The sequence below is a fragment of the Melospiza melodia genome, chromosome Z (genome assembly GCF_035770615.1).
Source record: "Melospiza melodia melodia isolate bMelMel2 chromosome Z, bMelMel2.pri, whole genome shotgun sequence".
Lineage (NCBI taxonomy): Eukaryota > Metazoa > Chordata > Aves > Passeriformes > Passerellidae > Melospiza > Melospiza melodia.
Genome location: NC_086226.1, coordinates 63,956,648 through 63,972,506, shown reverse-complemented (window position 1 = coordinate 63,972,506; position 15,859 = coordinate 63,956,648). Strand labels below are relative to the sequence as shown.

Below are 15,859 nucleotides of genomic sequence, written 5' to 3'. Positions count from 1 at the left end.
AGCAACAAAACCCTGTCAATAGCTGACAAAGCCCAAGCACTGTTGTTTATCCTGAAATAATATAAAAACCAGGAAATTAGCCAAAGAGAGTGAATTTCCCCAGAGCAAATTCCATGTGAAAACTCTTGGTTCAGCTCCTGTATTCCTATTCTCAAGTTTCCACTCATTTAATGGTACTTTATGTTCCAGCTTCCCTAGGAAGGCAAAAAGCCTGGCACAAAATTAACAAAAGCCCTGGAGCCAGTCAACACTTGTGTGAGCTATTTGCTGTCTTGGTGCGTGGAGAAGCATGAGAGCCAGCTGGACAGGCTGAGGCACTGCCTGTGCTGCTGCTGCTGCTGCTGCTGCTGCTGCTGGTGCTCCCCGTCAGCCTTTGCCCTTGCTACGCGCATGAACTCTACTTTGAATAATGCAATCAGAAGACCTGAGTTTGAGCTATGTTACAGAAAAGTTCAAGTGAAACTTCATGCCAGGACAGTATCAAAAGAGCAGCTTTCCTGCCAGGTGCACCTCGTTTGTGGGGAAATTTTCTTATTGCCTCTTGTCCCCTCTGTTACAGCAGTATGAATGACCAGCTCAGTGGGGAAACTTTCCAGCAGAGGCAGGCCCATAGCATTTCCTGGATCACAAAAGTTTTGGGATAATTTAGTGGATGTATTTGCAGGGCCAGGGAATCACTCATAAAAAAAAGTTCTTAGTTTACAGAACTCAACTGACATCACAGTGTTTAACTCAGAACCTAGCAGCTCCCACTCAAAACAATGGAGATTCTTCCTTCCTCCCCCATTCTCAGGAGAAGGAAAGGTGATACTATAATGGCCAGGATTTTTAAGATCTGGATGTCAATGAATCTCTGGGTTATTGTTTTTATTGCAATTGCTTGAGTAGGAGAGAAGATACTGTTTTCCGAAACAGTATCTTCCTTAGTAAGGAATGGAAGACCTGTAATACCAGGGAATTAATACTACACTGATAAATGATTTTATTTGTTTTTCCTTATTTTCATTCTGTTTATTCCATATTCACACTGTACAAAGGATAAAACCAGAGATTATTCATATGAATAAGGTTATTAGCCAATATACCAGATTATTTATACAAAATACATTTCCAGGTGTGAAGCAGTGTATTTTAGTTTTTCAGTCTACTTTCAGATCAGCTAATCAGTAGCCCATTTAAATTCACCATTTTAAAAGAGACTTCTACCACATGTGGTGGTGCATTCCTGCTATCTCCTAGATTGCTTTGAGATCTCAGGAATTCTTGTTAGGCTTTGTCCTTGATAAATTGCTCTGGGGTGATGAATCTTCCCTTGAACTTATCAAAAACATCTTATCTTGGTCCATAGCAGGAAATTCTGTTGCCTAACCAAGGAAGGGGACAAGAGATAACCCTGAATGCCTTGGAACTTAACTTCCTGAATCATAGCCCAAGTGGAATAATATTATTGTTACTAAAATTTTGAGGAAAATTACTGGTCTGGATTGAGGCCAGGATGGAGACTGACTGATGACTGAAGCCAAGAAACTTGCAACCCCATGAACAACAGTCCCAAGTGAGGCCCTTTGAGCTCCCCTGGGCTGCAGTGGCTGCAACAGTGTCTTGTGCAGGGTCTCTTGTAGTTCCCCAATTCACAGGTTTGAGAACTAAAAACAGTAAGTGAAAACTGGGCTCAGGTGGGTACCCAGCTCCTTGAGGCTCAACCCTTCATCCACAGAGATGCAAACACATTTGGTGTCAATCTGAACAGGTACCTTTTACACATCCATATACACATCTGTGTTTGTGTGCGTCTGAATTCATTTAAATATCCTCTATAAAGTATAGCATGAGTCTGCCATCTTGAATCTATTATCAAGTCACTGTTTTAACTGTAGTAAACCCTGTTGCTTCTCTTTCTAAATGTTAAATTTGTCAATTATTATGCACTGCCAAATCTTTTATACATAAACCATTGGCCAAGGGCCTGGGACTAAGATTGTGCTCAGCTGCACCTAGGCTCCATCAGGAGTTTAGAAAGCAAGGGGGTCCTCACTGAACTTCATGGCTCAACAGGGGTGGTGTCTCACTTACCCTTTTGCATCCTTATCATTTTGCATCTTCAGACTATGTGTGAATCATTCTAAACTGATTCTAATCAAATTATGCCTTGGATTCTGATCCAATTAATCCAATAATGCAAGTTTTCCATGTATGCTTCATCTATATGCTAGGACATAGAGTGGACCTTGCCACCAAATTTTTTAAGTCATGCTTTCACAAATTTATATTGAATTTGCCAATACCCTCAATGGTGATTCCTTAAATGACCTAAATGACTCATTTGTGACATCATTGAAAGAAAACAGCTTGTTCAAAATGGAGATATAACTGTTTCTTCATGCCACTCACACACCTCAGAGTATCCTGGATACTGAAATATGAGAAAAGACAGAAAAATTCAATGGAGGAAAAGGCAGTTACAAAATTGAAAGACACAGCATGAGGCTCAGAAACCTCAGTTTACAGCCTGAAGCAAACCTGGTCTCAAACAATTCCTAATACCTCCTGTACTGCCCAGTGCTATAGCCAGGGTTCTGGGCAGATCCACAGATCTTCTGAAAGAAGACAAAAAGAGCATGGTTGTTTCTCCCAGTAAAGAAAAGGCTTGAAGACACTTGATTACTTTCTGTAAAAATATCCGATTACAAAATGCAGTGTTGTATGAGAAAGTTTTTGAGCTAAAACCTGATGTTGGTCTAAGAACAAATGGATACAGATTTGTTATCAATAAGTTTAGAACAGACATTTGGGAAGGTCACTGGAGCAGCAAGGTTCCAGCAGTGCCTGCCCCCAGAACTAATAGAGAGAGGCTGCCAGTCTGGCTTTTGAGAGAAGCAGAGCTGAATTTTTCAGAGGGCAGTTTGATGAGGTGCCAGAAGGAATGAGGCCTCCTAAGCCAGGAACCAGTGCCAGTCTGGGTTCTTTACCTCAAAGCTTATCAGCAAAGGCATCTCTTGACTATAAATCATTTGCTTGGCACTCCAATATATGGCAATTTCTATATTCAGAATACATTACTTAAAAGTGGAGATGAGACACTGCTTCCTTGCTCTCAATTTGAGGACTTGAAATAGCAAGTTTATTTTTCAGGAATTATTAACTGGAAATGACACATACAAGAGATTTTCACACATGGTTTGTCCTAGGTTGTATTGTTAATAGCAGCCTGAAATGCAGACCTCTGGCCACTTCTGCTGCCTGTAGTCTGTCCAGCTACTGTGATCAGCCATGAGGCAATGCTTGCAGCTGACATCACTAAAGGTCAGGCATATTTTCTGTCACAGAGATGTGTTTATCCTTAGCGAAGGATAAGCACACTGAAGACACAATGTTATTTTGCAAATCTTCTGTCAGAGTAGCTACAGGATTCATACCATCAATCTGTAAGGGAAAACAAAGAGAAGAAGCATGACAGTTTCTCTGATGTAAGCTTTGAAACCTCCCTGGGTAAAAGGACTACATTTCTTTCACCATTTGAGTGAAAAAGTGTTTGTTATGCCCCTGTGTGCATGGCACAACTGCGTATTTTCAGTATTAAGAAAGGAAAGGGATGCTGATCAGTGTGTAGACAAAGTCTGCCTCTCTTCTCTGCAGCAATGTAGGCATAACAGGGTACAGCTCACCTCACACTCCCTTTCATGGTGCATGTTTCTCATCACGTTCTAAAAGAGAGATTTCCACAAAAAACATTGCCTCTAAAAACTTTTTCTTACAGGTCATGTCCGAGGACTGGACGTCCTCAGGATGGCAGTATGAATCTGAGAGGAAAACTGTGTCCTTAGAGTACCAGATGGCCTCACTCGGGAACTGTGCTTACCTCAGGCAGGCACCAGATCCTGGGTCCTTAGGCTGATCTTGGAGAAACAGCAGTTTAGAAACTGCTTGGAGAGGCTCCAAGTTTCTTTCTCTCCGTCTGACTGCTTGTGACCTCAACACTTTTCACTTCCTCAGGCATTGTGCCCTTTCTGCCAGCCCTGGCTGAGTAATCATAGTTATTTTCTCATCTCAAAAGACAGAAATGTTCATTTTCTACTTACAAACTAGCTCTCCCTAAGTTGTTTTTCCTTACAGACCTGTAATGTGTAATAAGGAACTTACTGGCTAAGAAGGCTTACATTGGGAACCTCCTTCCTCATGCTCAGGAAAGGGTTTGCATGAACCTCAGTGAGAACCAGGCTAGGAGGACAGATGAAGATAGACCTTCATGCAAAAAGTTTCTAAATTAATCTCACAATCAGGAGTAAAATCTCCAGCTTGCAACATCAAAGTCACCACCACCAGATATTTCCACCCCAAGCAGAAGTAATGCAATTAGAATGTGCAGGGCAAAGGCTGACGCCAAGGAATTGGTCACATATTTTCCACTTTAATTTTTTGGCAGTCCTGAAGCAATCAGAGTTTCTCCCACCATCTGGAATGGTGGAAAAAAAATTAGAAAATTTCCAGACTCAAATAACAGCAATAGTCCTTAAGTGGTCCTTTCAGATCTATGCCGATTTCCATGACAGTAATTGGTAAATATCCTCTTGACTAGATCAGCAATTACACTCTTACATATAGACTTTAGCAATATAATTTCTCAGTTCTAAGATTGATTATTCTGTTTGAATATTTCAAGACAGAACCAGCAGATTATAATAAAGAGAAAAAAATAAGGTGAAGTTCCAATTTTCCTTTTTCTAGGGAAAAAATAAGGCAAAAACTGAGATAGGAAACTCACGACTCATCTGAGACTAGGATGTTACCCTTCTGAGGACTTTCCAAATGTGAAAGTGAGGGATTTGATAAAAGAAAGCAGTGGTATTTTCATTCAGAAGAGGAAATGCAAAAGTTCCAACTTCTTACTGTTCCAAGTTATCTACAGCAGCAGTATCTGATTGATCATATTATTGTAACAAAAGGTTTTTGCACAAGTACTAGTAAAAAAGATATTGTTCATATAGATAAAGAAATCCCACCTGGAATGTATGTAGCATTTAATAGCCAATGCTCTAGAAGGAGAAGAAAAAATTTAATATTCTTATGAGAACATTCTATTTTTCTAGAAGAAATGTGTAAGAGGTTCTGTGTAAAGTGACAATCATCTGAGGAAGGCTGGCGTACTGTTGTGTGATTGAAGGTTTTGGGTTAAACTTTGCATGGCTGTATTAAAACAGAGGAATATTGCAAAATTGACTTGGCTTATAATTTTCAATTGCATTCACATTAAAAAAGGAGCTGTACTGCAGGTTTTGTGCCAGACTATGGATGGTTTAGACAACATGTATTTCTCATTCCTAAGGGACTCATACTATTTCCTGTTTTCTCTGGAAGACTGTGCAGCTTGCAGTTCAATCCTAAGTATCAATATGGGAAATCAGAGATATTGTGCCATTTTCTATTCAGGTTTTCTTTTCTTATAACTAGAGAGAGAATCTAAATATTTATTCAAAGTTGGAACATGAGCACAAAAGGAGATCCAGTACCACAAGCAGGCAAACAGCTACCAAACCTCACTCAACTTATTACTTCTTTTGTTGCTTATTGCCAGAAACTGGTATCTGTATGCAAACAGATGTTTTTAATCAGCCTCATTTGCTACCTGTAATTTACAGTCTCTACAGCCACACTCACTGATGCAGTACTGATAGCCCTCACTCAGGCTATAAAGCCACTTCCTCTGCAAGGGGTGAGCAGACCAACCAGATCTATTTAGAGTAAGAGAAAACACTATCTCCTGGTGTAGGAAACTTGACTTACAGTGCTGTGTTTTGCTGCAATTGGATAATCACGGCAATTCATGCATAAATGAGAAGGAGCTGTTTTGGCCAAACTCTGAATTTTGGGGAACATTTCTGTGTTGCTCTTCATATATGTAGATCTAGTACAAGAGTTTCTTCAAGACCGAGCAGGTAAACCTTCTTGTGAGCACTTTGTTTCACTACACATTTCAGTTTCTTCTTTAGCTACCGTGATATGACAGGAGAGTCTCTGACTGACTTGTACTCAAGGAGAAAAGGCCCAGGTTTAAAACAGCCCAGGTTTAGTCTGTAGGGGTAAAAGGAATTACTCAACAAAATGAAAATGTCAAATCAATTTTTTTGGTAGACATACGGAAATAGTGCCCTAATGGAAATTATGGTCGGATGAAAGACATATCCCAGAGTAAGACCAGCCTGAAGCATCTATAAAAGTTGACTTTATCTAGTTGATAGAAGTTCAGATAATGGTGGACAATAACTCAGGAAGGACCAAATTTTAAAACAAATACCAAGATGACTGTTGATCATTACTCTCTGAAGGCAGACTGCTCCTCCTGCATGGCAAAAATTCCCACAAGAATGCCAACATCTAAAATTCTTCAGCTTCCTAAAATTCAGTCTAACATGTAGCATCTCTTCAACATCTAAACCATGTTCTTCCAAAAACCGTAATATATGAGAAAAAGTTCAAACCAGCACTACAGTCCTAAACAGGATTATCTTTTTTAGGTTTTGTTTTTTTTTTTTTTTTTTTTCAGGCTTTCTTCTTCTGAAAGACAAGCATTCAAATAGGTGATGACATTTGTGTTTTTAAGAGGCAGATAATGAAAAAGTTTGCAAAGAGTACCATCTCTTCTAGAAAGTACAGGTTTATACAAATAAATATCCAAGTATACAATACTTTATATGCAGTATACAATCTGCCACCTTCTCAGTTTCCTAAAAACTCAGTTCTCTAACATATGAATCCTTGGTCTGAAATTAATGTGTTGTCTAAGAGCTTGTTATTTCAAAAGTCTAAAATATACCTGATGTCCTTAACTTTTCTTGCTGGAAGAATAAGTCTTTCAGTGATGTTGCCTACAGAGAGAAGGTGGAGAATCACGAATCCCTGACTTAAAGGTATGCCCTGGAGTTGTTTCCCAGCTGACTTCCTAAAAGATCTGACCGTGGATTCAAATTTATGGTTCTGAGTTATTGGGCAGAAGAACACAGGTCAGTTTAGCTAGCAGCAAACTGCCAGACAACCATTAGACTCATGCAACACAAGATGCCCAAACAAGAAAGAATCAGGCCTGTTGGAATGAGACTAGCAAAGGCACAAAGATTATCAGAGGGATAGGGCACCTTCGCTGTGAAAATAGGCTGAGAGGGTTGCATTTCTTAGGCCTGGAGGAGAGAGTTCTCCCGACAAATCTTACAGAATTTTCTGGTACATAAAAGGGCCCTATAGGAAAGCTGGAGAGGGATTTTTTACAACAGCATTCAATGTCAGGACAATGAGAGGCTTTCAAATTTATAGTAAGTTTACATATTGCATAGTAATTTTACATTTACATAGTAAATTTAGATAGTGAGTTTAGATTAGATATGGGGAAGAAATTCTTTACCATGAGGGTGGTGAGGCACTGGAACAGGTTGCCCAGAGATTTTGTGGATGCCCCATTTTATCCATGTGGATGGAGCTTTGAGACACCTGGGAGGTGTCCCTGCCCATGCCAGGGTGTTGAAACAAGGCAATCTTTAGGGCATTTCCAACCCAAACCATTCTATGATTTTATGAAATTCTGAGCTTCCAGGGCCTGACGAAAAAAAATCAGGTCCACTTTGAAAAAGCAGGCACATTTTTGAGAAACACGACATTCACGTGCCAAGGGGTCCACGAGCTGATGGAGAAGCTGGAAGCCTCTGCACCATGCAGAGTCAGTTACCAGTCCAGCACTTAGGGCAGTCTGCATGATTTCCTGCAAAATCTCCACTGCCAGTATATGACAGCGTCTGCTCCAGGGCTGTGAGCAGATCCCAGTCCTGACTCTGATGATGGATCTGCCCAGAGGTGTTTGTGACACATATTGTGTCTATGCCTGGTTTTAAACCCATGGTTTCCAGGCTTTAGTCGTCTCCCGTTTATGGAGCACAGTGCCCTTGCTGCCAGAAGGTGTTTTTCATCTCCTCTTCTGCACAGCAAGAGAGGAATGTGGTCTAGCAAGGTGCTAAGCCTCCAGGTTGGGAGCAAAAGATACCAAACCATTATTCCGTCAAGGCAAGCACCAGCCACGGGAGTGAAAACTGCTAACTTTCAAGTTAATACATTGGCAGATGGCTTACCCAGGTCTATAATACCAGTGTGGATACTGTAGATTTTGCATCTTCTTAAAAAGGCTCCAGACTTACAGTCACGTCTGGACTGACTGACTGCTGTGTTCACATCTAATGTTAAACAGCACATTGGCAGTGGGAATACAAGAACAGTGGCAATTAGTTTATATCAATAGCTACTTATTTTCACTTCTTTTGCAATAAGAATCTCAGGATGCACAGAATCATATTGTGCTGAATCTGCATTTTCAATGATCTCTGACTGTTGATGCATGCCTAGTTTGTGCAAGAATTTGTTGCAGTTTTCTCTTATGCTGAGACATTTCTGAGAAAATACTGCTGTACAGCTACTGATAGAGAAATACTCTAACAGACTAATGAAATTACCAACTGTTTAACATTTGAGCCAAATATCCCATTTTCCCCCTGAATGCTGTTAGTAGAATAAATGTAGCTGCTATTAGAGTGAAAAGTCTATCTTGTAGTCAATGTTAGGCTCAGGTAAAATACTGTTTCACCAGTAAGATCCTCTCCTCTCTTTACCACTTCCTCTTGCATTCTGTGGTACTACATCCAACACGCAGACCAGTTTTGGAAACATATCTTCTAAGAACTGAACTCTTGTCTTACACTGGCAGCTCACAACTATTTGTTGCTTGAAGCAAATTTTCAGCTTACCAAGCACAGCTTGTAGAAAAGTTTGTGGTTTATTCCAGGCTTTGATTTGCTGATTGGTTGTGTTTATCATAAACCGCAAGGGGTTGTGAACTGCCATGCACTGAAGATCTTCATTTATATTACTACAGCATCCAAATAACAGTGTGGCTTCAAAAGCCTCCTGTAACGTGTAAACCACAGTCTAAGGCATTTCTACTCTATTGCTGAAGAAAATGTAGTAATAAACTTTTAATGGATTTAGGTCAAGTCTGACCACTGTAGAGGAAAGTATATAATAGCTTTATGTACTTCAGTATATAGGTGTGTTCATGCTCAATAATATTTCTGATTCAGCCTCCCATTTAGTATAATTTCATTAATTGATCTCTGGGCTCCCACTTAAAGAAAAGTACAGTTCCACCAAAGGCACCCACAAGAGTTTTTTTATATGCTGAAGGCCCACACAACATTGTTCTGTAATCAACACTAGATGTTAAAAAAATCAGAATCCAGAAACAGAAAGAAACAGGGAAAAGGCAGTCCCTAGTACCCGGGGAAATTGTACCAGCATAATCAACTCTCATCCTTAGTAAGGAGTGTGAAGGTGATGGAGAGGAAATGCAAAATGCTTTATACAGCTTCCAGTGCCAGCTGAGCAGCTGCATATAAATGTCACAATACTTCTTTGCCTCCAAGACATTCTCTGTTTAATTAAAGTGTAAAAGTATCTCTGCTGATTAAGACAATGCAGATGTTTTGCATTGTGTTGTTAATATTTTTAACAAGAGAATTGAGGTTTTGTGTAACAATGGTAAAAACTGACAAACATGCTGTCATAAGCTTTTTTTTTTTAAAAAGGGTAGGGGGGTGGGGAAACCACTATTCACACCCAGAGCATGTCCATTATATATGATGAGGAAGGTGAATGGTCTATGAGAAAAAATCTCATCTATGAGAAAAAACCTCATAGTGACAGACAGGGCTGCAGTGTACTTCTGTACAGGGCCAAAGGAAAGGTCAGTGGTGGGCAGAGCACCCTTCTAATGGCAACTTACACACGTAGTGATAGGACAACGAGAAATGGTTTGAAACTTTAGAAATACTTTTTTTTAAAAAAAAGCGTGCATGTGGGGAAATTCAGATTAGACGGTAGGAAGGAATTCTTTATTCAGAGGGTAGTGTGAAACTGGAACAGATTGCCCAGAAAAGTTGTGGATGCCCCATCCCAAGGCCAGGTCAGATGTAGCCCTGAGCACCTTAATCTATGGGTGGCATTGTTGCCCATGGTAGACAGGTCTGGAACTGAATGATCTTTTAAGGTCCCTTCCAACCCATGCCACTCTATGATTCCCTGATAATGGTGAGGCTAGCAAAGATCAATTCCCAAATTTTAGCACTGCTCATTTTTGCAGGATTTTGTCATTAATCGTTTAATCATGCCTTGAATTTTCAATCTGTTTAAAGGCATTAAATATTTAATTAACATTATTAATTCCATTTGTTACAGCTCCTCAAAGCATGATTTCTGGAGGTGGTAAACATTTAACATTGTTTTGCTGAATGGAGGTCCTATATGGATTTTTAAAATACTGATAATTTATAGATAACCATGAAAAGAACTAGTAGAAGGTTAATTTTTTTTTTTTACTTTGAGAATGCCAATTTCACAAAGTCTTGTTAGATTTCTGAAGGGCATAATTTTAATGCTGTGCATTCATCTAGCCAGTGGGAGGGACTCCTGCTTGGCACAATCACTGCTCAAATCTCAGCTTGGCACATGAAAGCCATTGAAGATCTGGACCGCAACATCTCTGAATAGGATTTTGATGCCTGAGTCATGCAGGCATTTAAGCATTTCCATCTAAACCTTTTACTTTTGAAAAAGGTAGGCAGGCCTATAGAGCTCCCTCTTGGTGAATCCTGAGTAAGTAATCCCACTAGGTACATGGAGCTACTTGTGGAATTTTCATTAACAATCACACTGAGCCTCAAGGCTCAACAGATCATTGTGCCACAAATGCTAGATTTCAGGGTCCCCTGCACATGTGAAGGAATTGAACTAATAATGCTGATGAAGAAGATGTGAGTGTGTGTGCCATTGTTCACAAGAAGCAAGAAAAGATGCTACTTTGTAGTCTGGACCTGTGTTTTTACTCAGGAAAACACCTCTGACTGTGCTTGAAGAATTTGGAACCAGTGGTTTGCCAGAATGTCACCATAGCTCCACAAGTGTCTGCAGACAACAGCCACAGTTCCTGCTTAGAAATTACAGGCCTACATTAAAAGTTAAAATTAGCAACATCAGAGAAAAAAAAAATCACATATCCATGTCTTATGGCTCTTTTTCTTTGTTTGAAAGCTCCCCACCTCAGAAACCATGGCAGGAGCCTACTGTTGGCAGATCGTGATGGAGTAACCCCAGCAGGCAGCTAAAGCCCAAATATCCACTCCCATCAAGTGGGATGGGAAAGACAATCAGAAGTCTTAAAGGCAGAAAAATAATGTATTGTGATAAAAATAGTTTAATCAGTAAAGCAAAGTCTGCACGGGCAAGCAAAGAAAACCAAAGTATTCATTCACCACTTCCCCTTAGCAGGCTCTAGGAAAACAGAGCTCCATCTTTCCGTCTTTCCCCTATAATCATCACCAATGTACAAAGCATAAATTAAAATTTCCTTCATAAATCTTTTCCAGCTACCTGGACCTTTTTACTCCTCTCATGTTTAGTCAACTAATATGCAGACCTGCTTCTGATGTTTGGAAGACTAATAAACTTGTCATGTGAGGAGGGTTGTCCAATGACTTCCAGTTTCTCATCAGTAAATCCAAACTTGGTCTTCCTTGGCCTAAATGGAGGACAGGAGAAGGGGGAGAGTAAGCAACTTTTACTGCACTAATCAGCGCACATCTTCAAAATGAAGACTGTAACAGTCTTCATGGCTGATGTTCTTCTATGTGCTGAAAGCATGAACAGCATTAGAGTTCCTAGCACTAAGCTATAGCCAGCACTGTAGATTTGGAATTTGCATTTTGCAGAGAGCAGCACTCATCTGCTTGGGCCATTTTTAGTGATGAGCTAAGAAGCATCAATAAGCAGAGTGGAATTTATGACCCAGTTAGCAGTGATTATGACTACTTATTGGAAAAAGAAGTTTTGGATTTGTTTTTTTTAACCAAAAAAGGAACTGACATCTTACTTACAGAGAAGTTTTCAGAGATTATGAAGTTTCTACATATCCTTTGCTTCATCCTTTTATGCTTCTGGGTGTATTTGAGTACACACGTACGCATATATGTATTTCTGTATTTATGTATACACACAGCAGGAGTATATTTCAGTATTGGTAGGATTGCTGCAAAATTCTTTCAAGAAAAGGCCAGGACTTCCTGTGGTCATATGCATAACTCTAGAAAGCTCTGCAGGTTTGACCAGAGAAGCAAATATAGAGGAGCAAATGCTTGTCTTACAATTTTCTCAGGAAAACAATCTAATCCGATTTTGGAGTCTTAAAAAAAAAATTGCTGCTAGATTTTTTGGAAGCTAGTTCAAAAACTGAACATCACCTGTTAAAAATGTAGTAGTTCATTCTTTGTGCCATCTAGCCTTGACATCTCCTGCCTCTTTTTCAGTTTTTCTGCTGCAAATAAAATAATTCTCCAGTGCTTCCTGCAACCCAGAGGAAGTCCCTGTACATTTTTAAGTTGCCTCAAGGAGCTCCATTTGGTAAAGCTGCACAGGTCCTGAAGTTTCTCACTGGGAACAAGGTCTTCACATAGCATCAGAAATGAGGTGAGAGCAGAGATGAAAAATACGTACTAGTGGAATCTAGTTGGTTTGCTGGAGTCAAATAGAAGAGAGATTTGGTTTGTGCAAGAATGTTATACCACAATCCCTCAGAGCTTCATAGTCCTCCATGTTGTAAATCTTCCTGAATTGTAGAAGAGAAGAACTGGGGTGGAGAGTGGAGATTACCGACTGGAAACAGCTGGGACATAACATGAAGTCTCATAATTTCTTGATCTGCAGAAGACATGGCCAACACAGCAGCAGTTCCAGAGTATGGTTTATTAAATCAAATTCAAGAGGATTTCCTAAAATTTCTCTTCCTGCAGGACTGTCTGAATTGATTCTGGATCTTGTTCCAGTATCAAGCTCCTGCCATTTGCATCTTCTCTACAGTCAGTGAGGTACAGTGAGGCTTTTATAATGGAAGATATTATCAAGTACATGCTACACTGGATTTGGGGGACTTAGCTCTACCTCATAGCTGGGCTTGAGAGTTCTTATGCCATCTTGGGCACCATCATCCTGACCTTCCAGCAAGAATTTATGGTCAGAGGGAGTTTTAGGAGCTTGTTCTTCCCTAGACTCAGTCAAGGTCTTTCAGCTGTGTGTCACAGAGAATGAAATGCTGATGCTCCTGCTCCCATTTAAGCTGTTGCTAGGTTTTCACCCAAGTTTCAAGCATGGGAATCATAGTGGTGATCCTGAGCCTGGCAAGACTGTGGCTCAGGCACTCACCAGTCTTTGCTCTGCCTCTTTGCTTGCCCATGCCTTAGTTCAGTGGAAAACTCCAGTGAGGGTTTGTGCACCTCATGGATCCTGTGATGCTCTCTATAAAGTGCCCAGTACAAATGACTGACAGGTCTATCTTCAGGAATCTTTTGGCTATATGTCACAAACAAATCAAATGGCCCGAATCATACCTGTGTGTGACCTCATCCCTTTCACCTCCCCCCACTGCCCACTGGGATGATTTGTCTCTCTGTCCTGTCTATTGCTCTATATGTACCCATGGCCCTTCTCACTGTGGACAGCTGCTGTCAGACCTACTTGGAGCCTGAAGTGAGGTTATTTGCACTAATGCATTGTGATGACTTGGCCAGGCAGATGTTTACAGGACAAGCATTTTCTGCAGGAATTTTAATTGATTCAAGCACCAACACCTTCCCAACATAGTTAATTCAGGACCACAACAGTTGCATTTTCTTTTCTGTCTCCTGGACATGATGATGTAAGAGACAGACACCATAGCAAACACTGAGTGGGTCTGATGTATTTCTTGGCACAAATGTGGAACACCAACTGAGCTCTCCTCCCCACATCAATCCCCACAGCGAGCTCTCGATGTCTCTGATTTCAGCAAGGTTATTTCATCTTTGTGAAAAATATGTCTGATGCAGGGATTCTGGACTCTCTTTTGATATATTATTGACCACTGATACAGGAAATTGACCTTTGGAGACCCTTGAAGATTTGTATTCTATTGATACACAAGCGAAAGCTCTTGCTTGGGAGTATTTGCTCCTCACTGTCTGGATACATTGTGTGTTCTGTCACAAAACCCTCTCAGAAACTTGCATGCTCCCAGTTCTGCTGCATGCAGACTCATGATCTATCTATTATCTGTTACTGCAGTACCTTGCCTTGCACTCTGAGTCACTAAAGGCTGCTGCAAATCAAACACCAGCAAACAAACATCTTCTAACAAACATCACAGGGGCTGAGCTGCTCAATCTGTTTCAGCACCAGCTGTTATCACATTATGTTACTCATAAGCCATGCTGATAAAGTGTCAAATGACATTTTGTTTTAGGTACTAATCAAGGAGTTGTGGTCCTTCAGTGTGTCCCTTTCATCTGGTAAGCAGAGTGGCTTTGTAAGGGCTCAGTGGAAGAACAGACATGCTGACAGTGATTCCAGCTGCCTCAGGAAAAAAGGCACTTGTTTGGCCAAATTCATCTAGAAAATCTACTATTGTGAGATATGACAGGGTTGTACTGATCAGGAGGGAAAGGCATCTTAGTCAAAGAGGAATTAAAATATTCATTATATCTCAAGCATGTCATCCAGTGAGGGTCCTTTTAGAGCCTTGTCCTCCCTCCTTTAATGGAAGTATTTGCAGCACCTTGCTCTGGAAATGGTTTCACAGAAGAAAAAGGGCTGTCCACAGAGAGAACCATTAAGAAGTTGGGTAAGATACAACACACTTAACCTATTGTACACTTCACTGCTTAACTGTCCCCACACGTTGACTGAATGCACCTGAGGGGTCTTTCTGTAAGTCAAAGCAGACAACATATTCTACCTCCCCACAGAACTATGTACATACCTCGTGGCTACAACTGTACACCACTTACATCACCCTAAACAGCCAGTCTGTGGCCATCTGGAGGATCTCCCCTGATCAAACCAAAAGGGGTTTTTGTCATGAAGGAGAACTTCAAATGGAAATTGCTCAGCAATGGCAATTTGTGACAGAGGAATTACCTGGCATAGTTCACATGAAGATTTAACTGCAGAACTGGTTTAACTGGTTATCAGCTTTTTTGCTCATATGTCAGCCAATACTTTATCACAAAGTTTTCTTTTAGTTCCTTCCTCTGTATTTCTTGATAAATGGATTCTGGAATTGCCTGGAGTTTTTCCTTCTCCATCCACAAGGAGGTTTGTTTTTTCATTCATTCTGGATGGAAAATAGCTATCCAGACTGTACACATGGACATTCACATATGCTCATGCACACACAACAACTCTCCCCCCATTACAGATATTTACCAGACTCCAACAGGAGGCTTAGTCTGAACGTAAATTAACCCACTGAAATTACCTGGCTTTGAGAACCCCACACTAGTTCCAGAAGTTTGTAAATAGCAAAGCCTTCAAAGACTAGTAGGCAAAATAAGCAATGTCAATCTTTGTCACCTCATCCTAGATTTGTTTTTCTGTATGCATGGACATGATGGGGTCTCACTGGAGAAAAGAAGGAAACTCAGTACAGGTTCTCCTTTAAGGAGACAGATATTCTCCTGCTCTGTTGGCAGAATCCTTTCTTTTCACTGAATGCAGCCTGTCAAAGCAAAAAAAAAAAAAAAAAAAAAAGCATGTGCATCAATGAAATATGTAGCTCTGTCAAGTGAGAAGATAAATATCACAGAGTAATCAGTGTCTCTATAGTTGTGTTTTCTGGTTTTGGTGGATGAATAAATAATTTCTCTGCTTCTTGCTAAATATGCCTAAGAGTCAAATGCAGCCTCCAGAGGCGCTGAGAGACAGAGCCTGTCAATTCTGAATGTAGACATCTTGTAAATTCTCTTTG

The 15,859-nt window shown here is 40.4% G+C and overlaps 1 long non-coding RNA gene across 1 annotated transcript in view; it reads left to right on the top strand.

The window, feature by feature from the left end:
* The window catches only part of LOC134432009 (uncharacterized), a 28,109-nt gene extending 13,645 nt beyond the window's left edge, over positions 1-14,464 (top strand). The window contains exon 3 of the long non-coding RNA XR_010031182.1: positions 14,357-14,464. This is a non-coding gene — a long non-coding RNA (uncharacterized LOC134432009). The remainder of the gene's footprint in view (positions 1-14,356) is intronic.
* The last annotated feature ends 1,395 nt before the right edge of the window (positions 14,465-15,859 follow it).